This window comes from Chenopodium album, chromosome 10 (assembly GCF_948465745.1).
Source record: "Chenopodium album chromosome 10, dcCheAlbu1.1, whole genome shotgun sequence".
NCBI classification, from domain to species: domain Eukaryota; kingdom Viridiplantae; phylum Streptophyta; class Magnoliopsida; order Caryophyllales; family Amaranthaceae; genus Chenopodium; species Chenopodium album.
In genome coordinates, this window is record NC_137843.1 from 40,814,091 (window position 1) to 40,821,387 (window position 7,297).

Below are 7,297 nucleotides of genomic sequence, written 5' to 3' on the forward strand. Positions count from 1 at the left end.
TTTAATCCGACCCGACAACAATCCGAACCTGAACTAGTACCCCACCCTATTAGAACCTAAAAACGTGTATAACCCAACACAACCTGTTACTGAAGTGAGTCATGGACTGTTTAATTAAATTTTATATACCTTTTGTTCTTTATTACTTCGTATATAGGTGTAATAAAATCTTGATAATGCTTGAACAAATTATGCAGAGCGTAATTAAATAAATTAACTTGATCACATCGAATTTATTCAAATTGAACTTGAACCAAAACCAAGAATAATGATCCAACTTTAAGATTATCCGACCAAATAATTATCTTACCCAACCTTAACCCGAACCTGAATGTACCATCTATTAACCCGACCAAACCCGACCCAATACAACCCGAACCTGAAATTGAACTCATTATGAATTTGACTCGAATCGGACCCGATCTACACCCGAAAGGATGAACGATTCGGAATAACCTGAATTGAAATTGACCCGACCAGAACCTAAACCTGATCTGAGGCTAGATTGACTTGACACAACATGATCTTGATTTGACCCGAGACTTGATTTGACCCGACCCGAACCCGACTTGAATACCTGAATTGACAGCTCTAATATAAGCAACTGTCGAGTAATTGATATATATGGTTTACGACGATAATCAAATGAGGTTATGTTGACGAATAAGAAGTTAACGCAATGGAAAAACGGAGCAAATTTTATAAACAAGTAAAATTATTCATTCTTTAATATTAATAAACTTATTTACGTACCTTTACGAATAAGGGGAAGGGAAGGGGTAAATAAAAATAAAAATAAATATAATAATAATAATAATAATAATAATAATAATAATAATAATAATAATAATTATTATTATTATTATTATTAGTTTGTATTATATATATACAAACTTTTTCGGGGTTTTCTTTGTCCTTCTGGCGAGTTACAACACCAAGACTGGAATCAGCTGCCTGTACCTGCAAAACAACGGAGACTCCGGGTGGTTGGAGTTTCGCCTACGACGATCAAGTAAGTACGTATATGGAGAATGCAAAAAGGTACGAAAAAGGTAAAAGTGAGATCTCGGATTCTGAGATCAGGTGTTTTCTCTGATGTGAGAGAATTCAGGTGTTTATAATAAATGAATATGTCCCATAAATAGGGGAATCTCCCTATTTATAAGGTCATCGGGATTTGTGCCCCTGCCTAGATTACGGAAACCTAGGACTGATGGGCGGCTTTCTCGGAAATTGGGCCATGAAGGCCGTCTTTTTCCCAATGACTAGGAGGGACACGTGTCAAAGGGGGATTGGTCCACTTGGAACCTTTCCTATGGTGACACGTGTCACCTCCTAATAGGGCCACGTGGCTTGGGTGATTTTACCCAAAACATTTGCTCCTCACAGATGTGACGTGGCATGCGACGTGGCATCTGTGACACTTGTCACTCATTTATTGGTGAATCAGTTTTAACTGTTCACCTTCTTAGGAAATTACAGTTTTGCCCTTGAATTTACCCCTCTATATATTGGGTTTTTACCCCTCCTTTTTAGACGTTTCCAAAAAGTCATGAGAGAGATAAAGTGTTTCTAGAGAGAGAGAGAGTCTGCCAATAGTCTGTGTATTTCACAAACAGCCGTTCGATTTCTGCTCGCCTGTTACAGCCGGTCAGCGCTTGTCACTTTTTTCCAGAAACTTCTTAAGGTACCGTCTCTACCCCTCTCAACTCTTTCATTTTTTTTTCATTTGTGCATTTACATTCAATAAATGGACTCATTACCAACATAACCTAGGTCAGTAGTCAGTTGGTCTTCTAGTACGGCTGAGTCTAGGACTGGGGGTGCCAGCTCTGGGTATATGGAGCAGCCTTGTACATCTCCGAATCCAACCGTCTCTGTGTTTGTTGCAGGACACAATGACTCGAGTAAAGCAGACGGCCCGAAGACAGCTGCGAAAAGACGGTACTTTAAAAGTGCCATTTGATGAGGTCATACCGGTTAAGGGGGAAGACATGCCAGTTGACCAGGAAAAGGATTTTCCTCCAAGCACGCCCAGCACACTAAGTGATGGGATCCCTGCCGAGTTTGAGGGGGGAGACGGTGAGGAATCCGTTTCTACTGCTGGCTCTCAAGATAGGAAGCTCGAAAATAGAGGTAGTGAAGAGGCTGCCTCTACCTCTGCCTCTGATCACGAGGAAGACGTCTCCTAAGAGAAAGATGGGGGGAGGGGGGGAGACCGCCTCTAGGTCTAGCTCGGAGGAAAGCAGTGATGGTCCTCTTTTGCCGCTTGAGGATAGTGAGGCGAAAGAGAGGAAGAAGTGGAATAATGAAGGGGGCCCTCTTTGGATCCATGTTTCAGCCAGATAAAGAGAGAGTATGATTAGGGGCCTGAGTGACTTTTAACTCAAGCGGCCCCTTAGAGAAGGTTATAACATCTGGGTGTCGCCTGAGCTAGGCACCATTACTTGGAAGGACGATCAACCGAACGCCAATGAATATTTCGGCTGCTACGAGGCGGCGTTTTTGGCTAGTCTCCGGTTCCCCCTTCATGCGTAGTGAAAGCCATCTTGCGGGGGTATAACTTAGGCGTGTGGCAGTTGTCCCCAAATTCTTGGTTCAACATTTTGGGCTACATCGCCGCTTGTGAGATGCAGGGCCTGCACCCCGGCTAGGACGCTTTTGCGCACAAGCATTACCTTAGCCGTAACCCAGGCGGCTAAAGGGCGTGGTATACCTTGACCACGTACCCCAAATATCAAGTGACCTTAGACAAGCTGTCTAAGTGGGATGCCTGGAAGAACCGGTTCTATCTGTTTTCTGCCCCCAAACGGTGAGAGAAATATGAGTTCCACCGATACAATAAGAAGCCTCACCTTTTGGGCCAAAAATGCAAGTTTCTTGTAATCCCGGATGAGGATTACTAGAAAATCATAGAGCCGGGGCCTTTTGAGCTTACAACTGACACTCTCTCAACCGGCGAAGTAATAAGTGTACCCAAGAATTGGATACCCAAACATGAATGGTTGAGAGACGAGGCGTTCTTGTCCGTTTGCAGCCTGAGCACAATGTTTGACAAACGTAGGTCTAACATGCATCTAGTAATTATTATGCCGTCTATATTGTTTTATTTCATCAATTACATTGCGTTAGCTAAACTAACAAGAGTTCTTTTTGAAGAAATCGCTAGAAACATGCTCCCAGACGACAAGACACCCAGACGGTCTGTTGAGTAATTAGGTTTTGATGATTATAAACTAATGATGATTATCTATCTAACATGTTTGTTTAGTTGTGCATAGAAAGAACAATTTATGCTTGGAACAGGGTACAAGGAACCTGAGTAATGACAGGTGTATATCAGGAACATAAGAAATATAGGATAAGCAATAAAAGAACAAGAACAATGATGAGTGTTATGGTTGATAAGTATGATGATGGCTAAGGAACCATGAAGGTAACTATGTAAATAGGTGTTTGCATATGTTAGCTTCACGAGGTAAGTATCCTATGCATATATAGGTTATGTATGTGTAGGAGTCTTTTAATTTTGTTTTAGTTTTCTTTATTGTTTTTTATAAATAAAAATAACCTTCTGTTTTATTCTGTTATCCTCAGAAGTTTGCTCAGTTTGTCATCATCAAAAAGGGAGAAATTGTCGACCCTGATTAGGTCTTAATGATGATGTTAATGATTGAGCAAACTTCTATCAAATAAGAGTCTTTTAGTGTTTTGATGTTTGCAGGATAAGTAAAATCTGGGAGTTGAAGTGAGGACTGAAACAGAGGAACCTTAGAGGACTAAGGATGACAAGTAAAGCAGAAGAAGAGTTCCAGAAATGGAACTTCAAGGTGTTCCCTGACAGGACCATATCAAGGGTTGTAATGACCTGGTTCCGTTGTAATGCTGAGGCAAAGGTGTGTCCTGATAGGAACATATCAACGGGTTGTAATGACTTGGTTCCGGTGTAATGCTGGGGCAAAACCTGAGATCCGGAATACATCAAGACTACAGGATTCCAGAACAAGAGTTTCAGAGAAGCAACATGAAGACGGAGAAATAGAAGTATATTGCTCTAGGATTCATGTAAGTATGTTGGACATAAAAGTCAGTCTGGAACAAGTTTATATAGAACCAAGGTGAACTCCAGACAGTCAATGAAATTAGAGTTACTGACTTGTCAGGAACTCAAAGACTGTCAGAGTTTCGAACCTAATAGGAACTTAAGTATGCACATCTTTAAAAGTCGGTTTTAATGATATATATATTTACCTAGCTAATACGTGCATATATTGTAGGGATTTGGTTTTACTGAATAAAGATATTTATTTTCTAATAAATCCCGTTTGGAAAAAGATAAGTTTGTTTAGAAAGTATTTTTTAAACAAAAAGATAAGATTGGAATAAAATCTGATTTTATGTTAATTATATCTTTATTATTAATGACAGATTTTATTCTTAACAAAAAGATATATTTTTGGAAAATTTATTTTTTGAAAATATCTTTTAATCTTATATTTTCATAAAACCTATCTTTTTCAAGATGAAATGAATAATTCGAGTGTACTATAAATATGCTCATATGTATTCATTCAAAGTTAAGGCTGACGAAGTGTAGTGGTCGTGCTTAATGGTTTTATTCCTCACCACGAAGATAAGTCAGTCCTCCTGGTCAAAGTTCTTATCAGGTTTTGGTTATAGTACGTCCATTGAGTTCCAGACAGATCTCGTGTGTCCAACATATTAGTTTTATCTCTTTATTCATATATATGTATTTAGAGTTATTCAATGAGATCTTGTAATGGGAAAAGGGTTTGAGTATTTTGGGTATTAGGGTGTAATGAGTTTGAATCCTCTAAAATTCAAGTAGATGTGAGTGCACAGTGAGTGAAAGGAACCTGAGTGTGTCTTGGGTCAAGTGAAAGGAACCTGAGTGTGTCTTAGGTCAATTGAAAGGAACCTGATTGTGTCTTGGGTCAAGTGAAAGGAACCTGAGAAGTGTCTTGGGTCGGTAGGATAGGTTCCTATCATGTAGCAAGTGCCCGTGGAGGAATTTGTGAGAAAGGTCTGTTTGTAATAGGATGTAACTAGGTGTTTCACCCTATTATAGTGAAATGGTTGTGTTGAAAATCCCTTAGTAGGTCGAGGTTTCCCTTGGTGGGTCGAGGTTTTACTTCCAATAGGGCCCTAGAAGGTTTCCTCGTAAAATTTGCTTTGCACTCTTTAAGTTCCTGACTATAACTGTTTTATATTCTGCAAAAATTAGGCACTAGGAACTTACTACAATTCACCCCCCCTCTTGTAGTATACCATTTGAAATAACAATTGGTATAAGAGCTAGATAAACCGGGCAACCCTGAGGAGCAAGTTCCAGGCTAGGATGGATATCTACAAGGAATGCAGCGAATGGAACTCAACCCTAGAACGTTCCCAATACCACGTGAAGACCAAATTCTGCTTGTGAAGTAGAAGTGATTCGAAGATGAACATCTTCGAGGTAAGTGTCTTGTCTTTGAAGTCTTGATTATATTTAGTTATTATGTGGACAAATTCCTTGTAGTATTTCTAGTTAAATTTTGATTTTATTTTGAAATCAAATTTGATTTATAGAGTGAAAAGTCAAATTTATAAATTGATTTATTTTTAAGAATCAGTTTGCTAGAAATAGTTCAAGGAACATATTGTTTAGAATTATGCATATTTGGTCTCTTGGAACCTGGATTACCCTTGAATGGAAACTTAATTCTTTGGGTAAGGTAATGAACATACATTTTTGAATATTTGCCAAAGAATGACCTTATCATGTGTCTTTATTATTCTGAATATTTATTATGTAGACACATGATGTTTATTGTTAGTGAAGATAGTTGGTTTAATTATGGATTATTGACAACTATCACTAACAAGAAGGTACCCAATATATATTGGGTAACCAAAGCCAAAAGGTGACTGATTTTGCAGGCTATGTGAGTGGAGACAACCTATTATTAACGATGATACTTTGGTTGTTTGTATATGAGGAATTATGTGTAAGTTCCTCTCACTAGAGAGCCTTTATAAGAGGTTTGTAGTAGGTGAAGCAATAATATGGAAAAGTGTGTAAGTGGCCTATACATCTTTCTGTAAATATTGGTCATTTTCTTTTGGTATGTATTAATCTTTCACAAATTCCTATTGAACTTCAATTCCCCATATTTCTAAGGTGGTATTTGTGAATGGATGTAAAAGAGAAGTTGTTTTGAAACTTATAACGTATATCATGACAAAATAACTTCTCTTCTAGTTTTGTGCTTGTTATTAATGATTTTTTTTTTTTGTAGGCTTGTTCATTGAGATATATCGGTGCATACAAGTTTGTTCCATTATGAACTCGGTGCTTAAAGTAGTTGGAACTTGGTGAACTTGAAATGATAAAACGACTTAGGGATACATGAATAACAAAGCTTCTATATCAAGGTGCTATAGGAGTTAACGTGCGAGTTCCTGTTCAACGTCTTGTTCAAGTTATAGTTAAGTTCCTATCGTTCATAGTTCCTTGGAACAAAGCATAAATTCCGATAGCAGACCCTTATGAAGTATGATGAAGCAAGATGATTATCTTTGACCAAGTGTTGGAGATTAATAATTTCGTTTATAGAACGACATCCAAAAGGGAGTATTCTTACAGGAACTCTATGCTTCAAAACTTTTATGCTTTAGGTTTTATCTATATCTTTTGACTAACCTACTGACTTTTTAAATGCACAAAGGAACCTCTTGGGTTTTGATTTTTCAGGTCATATCCTTTAAATGAATATTTGAGGAACATTGACAATATGTTGAAGAATTTGAGATTGAATCAACACGTTCCTCTGCCCAAGATATAATGGTAGAAAGGACCATAAGAACATGTTCCTACTCAATATTAATAGGAACATGAAGAGTTGAAGGTTCATAGTAGGAGGGAATTCGTAGTATCTCGATAGCAAAGTTCCAAAGAAATGTTAATAGCCAAATCAAGATATCTCCTGCTATAATCCTACAATGGAAGAACTTTGACTTACAAGACTAAAACGAAAGGCAAAACTGTTGCATAACAGGAGGTTAGTAAGTCAAGTTCCTATACCATTGTGAACATTTTTCTTGTCGAGTTTTTAATGCACATTTTGGTTTTTAATTGTTTGTAACTCTAGATGTTTTATGGATTTAAGTCGGCATCATCAATAAAGAGTGGAAATGTCAAAAATAAAGGGAACCAAATAAGGAACACAACATTTGTGGATCTTAAGTTGGTTCCTAACAACAACCTGACATTTCTTGGTTTTATTGAAGATGAAAT